This window comes from Phycodurus eques, chromosome 11, assembly GCF_024500275.1.
Source record: "Phycodurus eques isolate BA_2022a chromosome 11, UOR_Pequ_1.1, whole genome shotgun sequence".
In the NCBI taxonomy this organism is placed as follows: Eukaryota; Metazoa; Chordata; class Actinopteri; order Syngnathiformes; family Syngnathidae; genus Phycodurus; species Phycodurus eques.
In genome coordinates this window covers 5,418,292-5,433,153 of record NC_084535.1, presented here as the reverse complement: position 1 = coordinate 5,433,153, position 14,862 = coordinate 5,418,292, and the positions used below count along the sequence as shown (strand labels likewise).

The 14,862-nt window shown below is 43.8% G+C and overlaps 1 protein-coding gene across 3 annotated transcripts in view; it reads right to left on the bottom strand.

Moving 5' to 3' along the window:
* The window catches only part of lzts2a (leucine zipper, putative tumor suppressor 2a), a 43,435-nt gene that overhangs the window by 23,769 nt on the left and 4,804 nt on the right, over positions 1 to 14,862 (bottom strand). Inside the window, exons 1-2 of one of the 3 annotated variants that reach the window (XM_061690600.1) lie at positions 12,452 to 12,648; positions 3,287 to 3,402 (exon numbers count right to left, since the gene is read on the bottom strand). The gene's annotated coding sequence lies outside the window, so the exon portion shown is untranslated. Of the gene's footprint in view, positions 1 to 3,286; positions 3,403 to 12,451; positions 12,649 to 14,862 lie in introns of those variants that run through there. The other 2 variants (XM_061690598.1, XM_061690601.1) reach the window with 2 other exon arrangements.

The following is a 14,862-nucleotide window of genomic DNA, read 5'->3' as shown; positions in this document are numbered from 1 at the left end:
GTTTTGCTTCACTAGTAACTTGTACAGTTGTCCTAATAGTATGCGGAAATGTCATACATACAGTAGTGGGGGGGAAAAAGCGCAATTTTTCTACAAATGTGCTGAACTGTCTTACGAGTGAGGACAAAATGCATATTAGTGCAAGGACCTTACAGGGACAATATGCAGTTATCAAACTGATCGCAATATTTCAACGTAGCCTCATTTCGTGGGCATTGTGGTGCGAATAACAGTGTCAAGGAGGCTACTAGTGCGTGACACATAACTACTAGTTAGGTCTAGTAGCGTTAACAGAGCAGAAAAGTAGGTGACTAGTCAGATTCAATTTCATACTTCTCGGGCAAAAGTGGCACCAGTCGTGGAAAAACATTACTAACAAGAAACAGTTGTTCACTAGTGTATTGGATTATCTAACTAGTGAGCACAAAGCGCATACTAGTACATAGACCTTAAACTGGATATCAAGGATCTTGCATAAATGCTCAAATGGCCGAGCACATCGATGCGCAGAGGGGAAAAAAAAGCACACGGAGAGGCTTTTTGCAACCTGATCCACGGTTGGGATGCTGAAATGAGGTTGACTCCTGCTAATGCACGTGATTAATGCACCAACTGTTTCAGCATCAGGCTATTTACAGATCTCTCTCTCTCTCTCACACACACACACACACACACACACACACACACACACACACACACACACACTGATGTCTCTTGTTGCGTGCCAAAGTGGATGACCAGTAAAAGCTGAGTAATGCTGGACAAGAGCAGATGTGTGTGTGTGAGTCTGTGTGTTCTTTTTCCTCTTCAACTTTTTACTTAAACGTTACATGTACTACCCCCGTGAGTCCCTTGGTGGTCAACAAGTGAGAAGAAAGTTCACTTAAGCTCTCCCACTGTGCACTTTGCTGCCATTAACACTGGCCACCTCGCCACACGGAGAGTAACACAAAAAAGCTTTTGAGCCTCGCGCGCGCGTGTGTGTGTGTGTGTGTGCGCGCGCGTTTGTTGGGAGATGTCAACGAAAAACAAAATTTGGTCTAAAGGAAATCCTGAAGTATTAATACCTTGCATGGTGGCTACAGCTGCGTGTACCCAACAGTGATCAAGTAAAAAATGAGAAAAAGTTGACAGAAAATGCCTACTCCATTTTTGTATAACCGTCTTCGGCATATGTGTCGAAATTAAGATGGAAAATGTATGTAAAAGCCCAGTGACCTACCGTTTGTTTACAGCTCGGGCTGAAACGATTCATTGACTATTTCGAATACTTTGATTTGAATAATTCGACGTGGACGAATGTTACTGTAGACTCGCGCATCACTCCATGTAGAAATAAGTTCCCAGGAGGAAAGAGTGCGTACACAGAGAGTCCAACGTTTGGAATCATTTTCACACTTAAAAAAAAAAAAAAAAAAAAAAAAAAGTGCAATGCGTATACTACGTAGCAAAACTACATACATGAGCTGCTACAGCCACAACTGACGCTCAGGCACGCAAACTAGCTAGCGGTTAACCAGTTGACAGCCAGTCGCTAACCTGAGCTCAAAACAGCCAACTCTACACTCTCATTTCCTGACTCCCACATCACTCGCCAGGCAAAACCTTTTAAAGTCACACACACTCAAAGTCACAGCTATTGTATTATGAAATGTGTACTATGGCGACCACAAGTGGACAACAATAATACCTGCAACTCCCATGCAAATGTGTCATGTAATAAAGCATTTTAAAAAAAATCTAATTACTCGCTTAATCAATAGGATCATGAGTAGAATAAGCACTTCTAAAAATATTCGATAGCTTCAGCCCTATTTACCGCCTTGTAAACTAACACTAACATCCTGTGGTACCAGCGGGTTAAGGGTTAGAGACCAGCGCAGCACAATACAGTACATTTTTTGGACCAACTGTTTATGAAGCATTTGGATGATCACTACACCAGACTAATGACACAATGTGAGGCAGCAGAAGTGCTAAAAAGCTACATGGGGGTGTCAACTCCGATGTTTGTTATGTGACACATTTTTCATGGAAACTTTATGAAAAAAGGCCAAACAAATAAGGCATTTGTGAGCCATTTGTGCTATGAGAGGGACCGTGTCAAAACAGGCGGTGCAAATCTTTCCGGTCTAGTGAAGGATGTGGACAGCTGGGCCCGGACAAGAGGAACCTATGAAGCCTGTCATGGATAAACGCTGGAAGGAGGGTAGGAAGACAGCTGCTGCTGTGTTGTTGTGCGCACACGCTTATCTCGGCGAACATCTCGCAAACACCCCCCCCCCCCCCCCCCGCCATGATAAGGTCAGGCTGCAGAGCCGCATGGCCCGAACACAAACAAACAACGCACTCTAGATTGTGAGGAGGAAACGCATCGAAATTGAGGTGCAGTGAGGTGAAAAGTGAGCTTACAGAGGGAAGAAATGTGATTTCGTACCAGCCAGGTGCTCAGCTGTGAATTCCTGACCCCTTGAACTTCTACTCAACTCATCCTTTGACTGACACGCAAACCCAACCTGATCCCTCTACACTGACTCTTCAAAGACAGAGGCTAAGACTTGCATTTCCATGAATACAAAAAAAAAAAAAAGTTAGGGATATTCATCTTTTCGGGTAAAATTTCAGGATGAACCTAAAATGCACTACAACCTCTCCAGATGAACTTCACGTGATCGGCGCTACACTTATGACCGCACGTGTACAACTGTTTAGTGTTTCAGTACTTTTTGCACAGCTAGCTGTTCTCTAACAAGAAGCTGAATAGCAAAATTCAGGCGTTTGATCCATTACCCTGTCTTCCACTTCTATGCCTTTCTGTGCCTCTTCCAGTCTTTCTGTATCCCTGTTGCAACCTGCTGTTGACACTGGCTTAGGCCTGTGGTGTCAAACTACTGTAATTTTTGTCACGGGCCACATTGTAGTTATATTTTCCCCCAGAGAACCAGGACGACTGTGAAAATCATATAAATGTATAACCACCTCTTGATATTATTACATACTGTACACACAAATGTCCCTGTATTTGATTTTTATTATATAGTGTCCATAAAATCATTCTGAAACAACCCATTTCATCAACAGAGTACCTGACATACACAAAGGCAATGTAATTAAAAACTTTGTAAACCACTTGAGTACAAAGAAAAAAGCTGATTAACATATCCCATTAAAAAAAGGAAATTTCACCCGAAAGTCCAATATCCCTAACTTTTTGTGAGATGTGTATATCACTTCTAATTGTTTCTCTCTCCCCTTAGACCAGTGCATAGGGTGACTTCCTTTTTACCTTACTCTGTTGCCCAAGGAGCTCTTCCTGAAGCTCTGGTGGAGACAGGGCGATGCTCAAAAGATCTCATCCCAGAACGAAGCTCATTTCTGGGCCCCCACTGCCTTGCCGCTGGCCTGGAGACAAAACAAAATGCACAGTTCATACAGCAACGTTGACAGATCATCAGATGCACGACCACTATTATGTACTTTAAGGAGAGCCTCGGTCAGGCTTGCGAGGAGCTAATACTGCCCCCACCTGACGACAACTGCATTTTGCAAGATGATTTTAACTTCCAACCCCACAAATTCACATTTGTCAGATCAGAAGTGGCATTTTTTTTTTTATATATATAGATATTTTTCACTTTTTGTTAAACATTTTCCCATATTAGTCAGGTAGCACAGTGGGATGAATGGATGTCAGGTAATAATGCATGAACTTTGATGATTAAGATATACGGTATCTACATTAGTATATTCAGCTTTGTTATATGCAGACAATGTGAAGCTGTACAACTTTTTGTTACACACTATTCCATCCAATAAAACAGATTTTGATCTTCCGATTCCCAAGTTTCTGTTGCCAGTGACACTTCTTGTGCGGTTTGACGAGTTCAGCGATGCGATACGAATATTGATTTTGGTGCAAGAGGACCGACCGGCTTGCCTGGCTGTCTTTCAGGAGGCAGCGTTACGTTGCCTGCAGGCTTTTGTCAATGTTGAGGAAAATGGACGCAAGTCAAATCATGAGCTCACATTTTAGGGCTTTTGGTTGGTCTTTTGTTTATAAATGATATAAGGGTAAAAGTTCTTCAAACATTTGTACTGACTAGGTATCAGTGTGCTAACAAAGTGTCCCCCAAGAAGCACAGATGGTCAGGGTCTTCCCTAATGGGGACAAGTTTTGAGGATGAAATTAGCTTGATGGAAAGGAGAAAAAATACCCCACGCTATACCGCTATATTTTTTAAGCAATCGTTTTATCTGGGTTTTGACTGTATACTTCGATACACTCACATGGGAAAAGGGTTAGGTGGAGAAGCTAGGCAATCGGCAACGAAAAGAAAGCAACAAAAAGCAAAACATTTGTGTACTTCCGAATATTGAGACAGTTTTTTTCAGTTTGTTGTCATCACCTGGATGGACGGCAACACAGACCGAACCCTTCTGTGGATAACAAACACCTGCAAGCAACTGTCGCCCACCCAAAAAGGTGTGTAACTGCCTACAGATGCCACAAGGTGGCGGCAGAGCACTTTTTTCTTTTTCAACAAGGCTATGACCTTTCGAAATGAACATTCCTCACCTCACGAAGCACAAAAACAGCGAGGGAGGATAGTTCCGACCAGCCACCCATCCCGCGCGAATGTTAAACCACCAATTCGTGGGGGCTCACTCTACCTCAAAAAGTGCACTCGAATTTCTTCCTCATGATTCAAGACATGATTAATCAACAATAACGTCCACACAATTGACTGCATTTTATGGGATCTATTTATACCGCTAGTTGAAAGAGTAGAATATTTTTCAGTGATGCGGCTGCTCTATTCACTAACATTAGCAAGAAGCTCAAAATGTATTCCGACTCTGAGGCTCCTTGTTGTTGTGACGTTGAAGGAAAATAAATAAAAAAGGCAAAGCTTCTTTGTTGTCATAATTTGCCCCGTGTGATGCTTGGCCCACTTTTCCATCCTGCTCACATTGTGTAAGCACGCGTACATAAAAGATGATTTGCTGCTTCAATTGCTGACTTTTATTCGTCCGGGATTAGGTGGCAGGCGACACACGAGTCATCGGAAGTAGCAAAGCAGAGGAAAGAACACGAGAAAGAGAGAGAATGAGCGTAGCGCTGAGAGTTGGCAACTGTGCCGACATCAAGCTTTAATCACTGACCTCCAAACTCACAGCACAAGACAAACGGCTCCGATTAATGAAAGCCATTCGTCTTGGCGGTAAAGGAAAAGATGTGTGGGAACTAGCGTTTGCGAGTGGCGCTCTGACAGATCCATCTGTGGGTTATAGTTCACTCCAGTCTTGTTAGTCTTTTTTTTTTTCTTTCTTGTTAGTTGTCAGTCTTGCACTTTACCCTCTGAACAATAAACGAAAGTCAGGCTTGGTGCACTTTCACCTTGAGCTAATTGAGGGCAAAGTTCTGACAACCAAAGGTGTCCCCGCCATATTGAGGTTGACTTTTTGTGGTTTCACAGTATCGCAGATTTTTAAAATTGTACATACCTGTATATCATTTTATATCGGGGATTTTTTGTGAGATATATATATATATATATATATATATATATATATATATATCGCAGGATTTCGCAGTGATCATTTTTCATCACAGACTAATTTTACTGCAGACTCATAATAGCAAGCACGAGCCAAGAGGATGTCCAAAGTTTGGGATCAATTTCACACAAATAAGATACAATGCAATGTGTTTACTGAAAAAGCAGAAATGGCTTACACAACTGCACGTCTACAGTAAAGTAAACATCGTTAGCTAATTTAATATAGCCTACCGACGCTGGTTAGGACGAATGAGGGTGATGCCACGCACTTGCGGTTTTAGGACTGATCTCGCCCCGCCTCTTCCGGTCTGCTGATCTCTACGCCAAATGGCTGTATTACTTACAATTCGCTCAAGGCACACCGACAATTTCACCGAAGGAGTTTAGTCGTATCGGTAAAGCATATTCAGCCACATCAATAATTGAGTTCAATACGGAGCGATCGTCGTAACCTGGAGCTAGCATAGCTACTAATGTTAGGTCACAGGAGCCCGCTCATTCTTTTGTCAAAACTACAAGCGACGACACAATCACTGACATTTTCGTAACGTCTTTAAGCAAACTGCATCAACAGGGGAAAGACGATTTGAGACGGCCACAGAAGGACAAACTCCGATGTCAAGGCACCACTGTAAAGGCCCCCCTAATAGACACGGCCTTCCCCATCTGCAGTTGAGTAAAGAAACTCCCCTGGTCATTGTTTACGGAAATACGGTATTCTTCTCCTCCAAGTCCTCTTCTGTCTTGGTGGCCAGATTAGATGCGATAAAGAGTCTGGTTTTTTTGTTTTGTTTTTTTGTTTTTGTGGCCAAAAATAAAGCTAGACAGTGAAAAATCCCTGTTGGAAAGAGAATGAATGATGTTGCATGCTCAGACAGCAGCTGACTAATGAGAGTCTTCAGTGGGAAATCTGCCAAACGTGGGTGGGCGAAGGGCAACCAAAAGTGACCGTTTGGTAGAAATAAAAGAGAGAATACAAACTAACTCGCAACAAAGACGGCTGGAATGTTTTCAGTCATAGTTTTTCAGTGTCAAAAGCGTCATCTTTGTCTTTTGTGCGCCTCCGAGGTAGCTGCTCTTTCATTCGCATGCCTTCTTATCTCGTCTGTATTCTCTGTCTGGAGCTTTTTTCTTCCCCCCAATCACTTTCCTATGAGCAGACGCCGCCGCTCAAAAGGCAAATGAAATGGACAGATGACGTTGCCATGGGGCTGTTACAGACACTCAGCTGCAGCATCTGTCAGCATCTGGCTCCGCTGGCTTCAAGGAGCTTTCAACAGAGACAACTTTGAATGGCTTCAGATGACTACTTCCTCACAGCCGCCAAGTCACGTTTCCCTGTGAATGCCAATCAAACGTGTGCGGATGGTGTCACCAAAAGACACGGAAAAATTATCCCATTCTTGCCTCGGAGAGAGCAATGTGGCACAAGCTGAAAACCAGACAGGGTTACACGTGCGTATGCTGTGAATGCATTTGCGCCGATGAATGACGTTCCGTCCATACATGTACTTACAGTAAATGTGCTACTGGAACACACGAGAGTCGTGCTGGCTTGTGCAACCGCCACGCCGTCAGTCACCAACTTTGAAAACCAGTGATTCGAAAGAGTCGTCACAGGATTAAAAGTGCTGTTTCTACGTTTCTCGTGGGGCACGACAAAATAAAATAGAACTCAGTGGAGTGCTGATAGAAATGGGTAGAGTGAACCCCCCCGCCGCTATAATCACAGTTGATCATTTGACACAAATGACATACAGTACATTTGATTGTTGAAGTGAGGAAATTTTGAAAACATTTCAAATTAAGAACTCAAAACTATGACAACTGTGGCAATTTATGGGAATGAATTGTAATTGAATGCAAAGGTATCATATTCGAGTATAAATATAAACATTTCGATTTTTCATCAGCTGACGCCCTTGCAAAATAGCTCTCTCCTTGCTCAAATTGCAGTACCTTAGTTGCTCCATTTTTTTATTTTTTTCACTTCACTTGAGCAGCGGTATTTCGGCTTGGAAATTTTATAAATGGGGGTTTATTATATATATTTATTTAATTTTGTTAAATCCTCATTAATTCCCATAGAAAGCAACTTTGAAAATGCCTGAAAATTGCAGTCCTACAAGGCAACACATTCAATTGGCACCCGCAGCTGGAAAAATAGCTTCGAAAAAAGATGCCAGCACCTCGGTGAACGTCTAATGGTTAAGGTCTAACCGGAGATAAACTTTAAACCGCTTCCATGAGCTTTCATTTTAATGGGAAGATGAGCACCATTCAATTTCCCACTGATGTTGCGCAGCATCTTCATCGCACACGCACACACACACACACACACACACACACAGCACTGTGTGGGTTCTTTTACCTCGCAGCTGAGTGGCAAAGGTCAGTGCTCCCACGTTTGCGTGACAGGCGTTTATACGCCCTCAGAGTAATGGCGTGTGTGTGTGTGCAAAGCTAATGGAGACTGACACGAGGACTGACATGGATGCTGAGCTGTGCTGCGCTGGGCCAGGCGGTCTAACCCAGCAGCGGGGATAAACTATAAATAGACATCCAGCCCCAAAACATCCCCACAACCCCCCCCCTTTTTTTTCCTCCTTATTCTCTCTTTTTCCTTTTGCTTTATCAGAAAACAAAATCCAAAATACTACTTTTGTCTAAATTAAGCTCCTCAGCTCACTTCAGGACGAAGATGACAAAAACAGTGGAATTTTTCCAGGGAACATTAGAGGATAGGTTCACTGTATTCACGATGTTAGTTATAAAACCTACCCTGCGATCAAGTCCAGTTGATGTTAAAATGGCCCGGGAGAGTCAAGGCAAGACGCTATATCCTTATTCCCACTGACTATGTATGGCTGAGTTACTGCCTACAGTACCAATTTCCCACCAATAGAGGGCACTAATACACTGTGAAGGGCGTTTGACTACAGTACAATGGAGATATACTATATGTGTAGAAGATGGCTTGTATGGCGCCGGCGGAGATTCCCCCTGCTCGAATACGGATATAAACGAAGACGACGGTCACAGCAGCTCAGTAAGCTGTGGTAATATTATTCATTTTTCTTAGAGGATAAAGAATATATGCCTGTGAGTTTTGTTTTATTGTCTGGATACAGGTGTTACTGCACCATTTGTGTTAGATTTCGTTTAAATGGTTTTAACAGTGACATAGATGCTAGCATTTTTAACCAGCCTACGGCATTTGGACTTTTGTCTAAACCAGCGGACGTTCGTATGAGGCAAGTTATGTGGTTGTTTAACTGCTCGTCTCTCAAATAGTTTGCTCGCAAGTCAAAATCAATAAATAAATAAACCGACAGAGCAATGGCTTGTTCACATCATGAAAATGTCAGGTCACTCATAAGTCAAGGCATCACTGTATTTCTTTTGTGTTCAGACTTTTGGGACACCCAGTGCAGTAAACCAGTGATTCCAGAAAATGATTCATTCACTACAAATAATGCATGTTTGTTCATCTATCTATGCTACAGAAGTAGAGTGACGGGCAGAACAATTAAATGCTCTTCCACCAGAGGGCAGAATGTAGATTATTAACCGAAGTAGCCACTTTTTGTGACATTTTTGTTTGGTGGTATGCCGTAAGATTTTTTTCCCCCCAAATGTAAAATATGTGCTTAGGGTCAATAAAGGTTGGACAACACTGCAGTAGACGAACATTCAAGCCAACAGCAACCTTGTGGTCTTGGGAGAAGGGGGGGGGGGGGGGGGGGGCAGTTGGGCTAGTTAAAGAGGGGAGATTGGATGGGGTGAGTGTTATGTAAGTGATGCTAATCCCTTCCCAACCCAGAGCAGAAAAGGAGACAGCATGACACTGCCCTCATTTCATCCACTGCCCCCCTTCTTCTATTTCTCCTTCACCTTCATCAGGTTGATCTATGACAGTTTCTCGCCAAGCCAGCAAAGTCTCATCCGACAGCCAGCAAAACGATCCAGATGAAGCGTTCCAGCTGTCGTGGAGCTGACGGTTTCATCGTGAAGATGTTCCCAGTGTATGCGGCAGCTCTCGCACGTATTACAGAAAACATCTGAGCTCGCTTATGCAACGAAAAGACCCGTTCAAATTGCTGCACTCAAAATAGTGACAAGCTAGGTAGGTGATCGTCGATCTTTCAACTCTGACCCCACACAGTCTGACCTTGCCGCTCATTACAAGACACGCCGTAGTCATAATCTGCGGCGGTATGCTCGGCTAAAAAAGGTCAGCGGATGTAGTTCAATCAACTCAAAGGGTGTTGGCGGTCGCTTTCAAGAGTGGGTAAATGGGATTACAATGACCCCCACCCGGTAGGTATGGTATTATTTTCGTGATGAGCAGGATGAGCAGTGACTACTGTATAACATCACTTTGTTGAAATTAAACAAGACTCGCTCGCACAGTTCTCCAAATAGGAGTCAAAGTGTGCTTTCTTCAGGCCATTTATTTGTCACTCCCATTTGAAGTTTACTGCAAAACGAACATAACGTGCTGTTCAACAAAACCATATAATTTATAATTATATTTTAATACTAACTAACATCCAACGTGAAACGCCATAGATGGGCTAACGGGAATCAGCATCCAAAAGATGTGTCTCCTGTGCCTACGTGGCGGCCATGTTGAATGTGGCGCATCAATCTGGCGGCCATGTCATAATGGAAATATCTCTTGTCTATTGTACACGGACTCGCAGCGTAGTGAGAGAGAGCGGCATGGCAGCAGTGTTAACTCTGAGGAATACAAACACAAGTTTCTGGAGTGTGGAACATGCTACTTTTGATACAGTAACAGTTTTCCTTTTGTCAAACCATTCGCCTTTGGGGATAGATTTGAAACTAGGAAGCACACAAATTCCTCGCGGCTCATAAAATCGACTCATCTATGATTACTGTACGTTAACAATGTCACCATGACAAAGCACAGATCTGTTGTAAGTTTGGATAAAATGTGAAATATTCAAACATTTTTCAAGCTGTTTTTATATTTATTTACGATACCTTTGTACTGTTCTGGGCGTTTTAAGGTATGAAAAAAATCTACAAAACAATAATTTTGGACTGTACAGTAATGTGGGTGCATATGGCCTCAAAAGAAGAAAAAAAAAAGTCGGATTTATCAGACGACCCTACCCTGCCCCTATTGGTCCGTTCTATACTGAAGTGTGAATATGCAGGGGACCACTGCATAGGACATAAATGATTTAAAATATTCTCTCTTACCTATTTTAGCAATTAATCTACCACTAAAATACATTTGTAATTGGTTCCCTAACAAATTACTAACAGTGATGAATTGACAAGAACTTTAAAGTGCTTTGATACAAGATAGCAAAGCCCCCAGCAGAGGAGGGTGGTCCCTGGTACGAAGGATGCCCTTTAAGCCCCCGCAACCTCACCAATGCCCCCTACTCAAACAGCACGCTCCAGTAAACTTTGACCCAGTTCCGTCTAGTGGACAGTGGGTGAGTGGGGGTACGCCAAAGAACCCCAAACACAGCGAGGGTCCCCCCCCCCGCCCCCGTCCCAGCCTGATATGATGTGAATATCAAACCCTGTGAGGACAATGCATCTTTTCAATGTTAAATGCCAGAGGGAGGCTTGAGGACGCATGCATGAGCAAAGAATCACATTGTTTGGTATAGTTCATTGAAAATTTAGCCAACACACACACAAAGGCACACACTCAGCGCATCTCCTGCTGAGGACTTGATTTCAGTTTTCTGCTGATCACACACAAGACAAACCCCCCACCCGTCCTCATCCAATTCTTTATCCGTGCCGTGCCTCCCGTTTCTAAGAAATCCCACACAGCAAACAGACACAATCCTCCGTAACCAATTCTCCGCGGGATAATGCAGAGATGACAACGACACAGGGGCCGACGGCACCTCGGTCATTGAGTTGCGTCACGCTGAGACGAAACCAGAAGTCACCCTTCCCATTCAGTCAATATCGTTTGGAATGCATTTTTCCTTTTCCCGGCGTCACAACCTCCCCAGCTCATCAAAAAAAAAAAAAAAAAAAAAAAAAAAACCATTTACCGTATAGCTAGCTATGTTGATTTCAACCTTTTCAAGCAACGCACCCCATTCAACACCCTGATAAGAGTTGGCAGACCTCGATCGCTGCCACCACACATTCCCCAACCTGTCCACGAAACAACAACAAGCAAACTTCATTTAACGTATACGGTAGCTAGCGATGTTGAAATGGCGGGCGTGCAAAAGGAAGTATACAGATCTTACAGTGAAAAAACAATAGCTTTATTAAGACACGATTTGAATACAATATAAATAACCAATAATAATAATACGATACAATAATAATACAATCTCTTATGCGCTCAAATTGGTGGCTCTTACACATTCCTGTCGTCTAGTTTCTCCACTCTCCACTCTGTAAGTCAGCCGCACCCACCTCAGCCAGTTGGCCACGCCCCCCTCTGCCAGTCAGCCACGCCCACCTATTTAAGGCTCTGCTGTTGTCTCACTCACTGCCAGATTGTTCGATACGCGCCGATACAAGATGCTCCAGCACTTTTCTGTGGATTGATCTCCCGTTACGAACCCTGTAACCCCTGACCTTCCGGCCTCGTCATTCTATTCGGTCAGTCTTCTGCCCAAGACCACGAGTTCTGCCTTAGCACTTTTGCCTACCCCCGTGACTCTTTGGTGTTTTGTTACAACGATCCTAAAGTGTTAAATTTCCCCATCCCGCTATCTGTGGATTACGGAGCATTACAGGACCTGGCTCCAAACCCTTGCTCCAATCTTCGAAGACTCTTTATCTGGGCCTTGAAGTTTACGACCATAAAAAACCCTTCCTAATCTTCAACGACTCTTTGTCGGGAATTTGAAGTTTACAGCGTTGCTACTCACCCATCTGTTGCTGGACTAGTCGTTATTAAAGTCAATTCCAATGATTCCTGTGGTCCGGTGTACTGTATTTGGGTCCTACACATGCCCGTGCCACACCGGGGGGTGTACACCTGAAGTCCTAACCTAAGCAGACCATGCCTAACAAGATTTGATGGCTTATCACCTCATAAAGCACCTTCGGCAACAGCCAAATGTTCTGGGACGTCATCCAGGGCCTACTGGGATGTCTTGGGAACTCAGAGGGGGAGGAGGCTGGACTCTTGCACAAGAGGGTAGTGGGAGTTACGTTTCCGATACCGCAGCTGGGTCAGAATCCCAATAGTTTCCCAGGAAAACATATGTCAGCCATTAAAAAGGCACGGACTGACCCTACATTTTCATCGGAGCAGGAAATCATGATGTAAACACAAACCTTCGCAGGCCCCCTTTCTTTCTGGCCTCCCAGATTCTACAAGACAAGTCCGCCACAGTTTACCCAGACGAGTCAGCTGACACAGGAAGACGAAGTGGGGGAGGTGGTGGGCAATGGCGGGGAGGGTCATGTGCAGAGCTTGCCATGGGGTCATCTATCAGATGCATCCTCCAACGACAAAAAAACTTGGCTGAGAGGATTTTTAAAAATCGCATACGTGCAAACAATAGGGTGTCAACAGAACTTTGCTTGCTTACATTAAGATCTTACGAGGTGTAACATCCTGAAAAAGCCCATTCCGCTGAATCAGCTTTTTTTTTTTTCTTTTCTTCCCCCCCCCCCCCAATGGAAAGAACATTCCGGGCAAGAAGAGACAGCTGCAGACGTTATGAGAACTGTTTTTTTTTTTTTAAATCTTTAATTTTATGTCTTTGGAATTCTGGCCATGTAAGACAAAGACCGGATACACATTTCAGACCGCAATAAAGTAGCTAAAACCAGAAGTACAACACTGAGTCTTCAATGCAACAAAAGGTCTGTGAAGTCCATATGATTCTAGTTAATATACTCCAACAGAAAGAAGAAGATTTTGCATTATAAACGGGTTGCTGGCAGCTACATTTTCAGCCAGCCAACCACATGTGAGGATATAACAGTCTTTTAAATCAATAGATGGAGGTATCACTGAATGTTCTTTACTGCCAAGCCAAAGCAGGAAACAATATTGGTCAGCAAATCAGTGCATCTCAAATAAATAAAAACATCTGGATCTTACTGTGCTGGGCCTCCATACCAGGCCAAGTTCCTCTCATCCATCAACCTTGTCTGCATCGTGTATGCGCCTTTGTGTGTGTGCGCTCTGCTGTTTCAGCACGGGTCACCCGGGCCCTCGTACATCAGCCTCCTGACACTCGGCGACACGCGAGACCGCTTTAGCTCCCTGCACGCAGGCACGAAGAGCAGAGGAAGACGGCAAAGACGGATGAGATGCCGTTTCAGCAAAGAAGGCGACTGGCGGTGTCCCGTGTCGCGCAAATACGGTTTGACTGGCCCACTAATGGATGTTTGGGAGCAGTTGGCAGACTTCAGCACTGCCGCGTTCCCGTGTGATGTGCAGCGCGGCCGCTCGTGTCCATTATACACTCGGCTTTGATTCCAGCTTGGCTTACACACTGTAGAGGCTTTCAGAGCTTGTCGCTATCAGATTCCAATTGACTTGGCATCTACTGTACTTATGGCACACGAGACACTCTCATTACAGGGGGTCCTCGGTTTGCGGGCTTCTCCATAGATAGCTTTTGAACGTTACGAATTGTGCGCGATGAACTAGTTTGAATCTGCGTATGATTCATTGTTTTCATTTTCAATTGTGCATCCAAACATTTACCATAATTTTAACGTCCGTAATAACATTGCTACGGCGTTAGCGTAAGTTCGTCAAAGACTATGAGGCGTTTCGACTGCACAAATTCAGATAACGTCTCTGCTGTAAGAACGGAACTGAATGGCGAACCGAAGGACAGCGGACAGGCAGCACGGCCTTTAATGGGCCGTTTCATGGTCTGAAGTCGGTAAAAGAGGGCCGCTAGTTGCAAGACTGCTTGATGATGACACAAGACGACCAGGAACGGTTTGTACAGCCACGCCTCAAAGTCACAGCCATGGGTTTCATTTGGGACAATAAATATTGCAGAGCCTTGGAAATTCACCATCATTCCATCCGGCTTTGCGTAAGCCAAATCAACGCAAAATGGGATTTGGTTAATAAAAATGGTTCACCACATGAATTTATATCTGGCATCTGATAGTACTTTGTTATTGCTTGGCATCAACATGCTGCTCATTTAGACATCAAGTCACTAACGCAGCCGTATCAAGAAAATACAAATCAGTGAATAAACATCCTCGTGTAGCCTTATATTTTTAATGAGGGAACGAAGGCACTTCAGAGGGCTCGCACTGATTAAAAAGCTGTCGAAAACCACAAAAGGTGGACGCG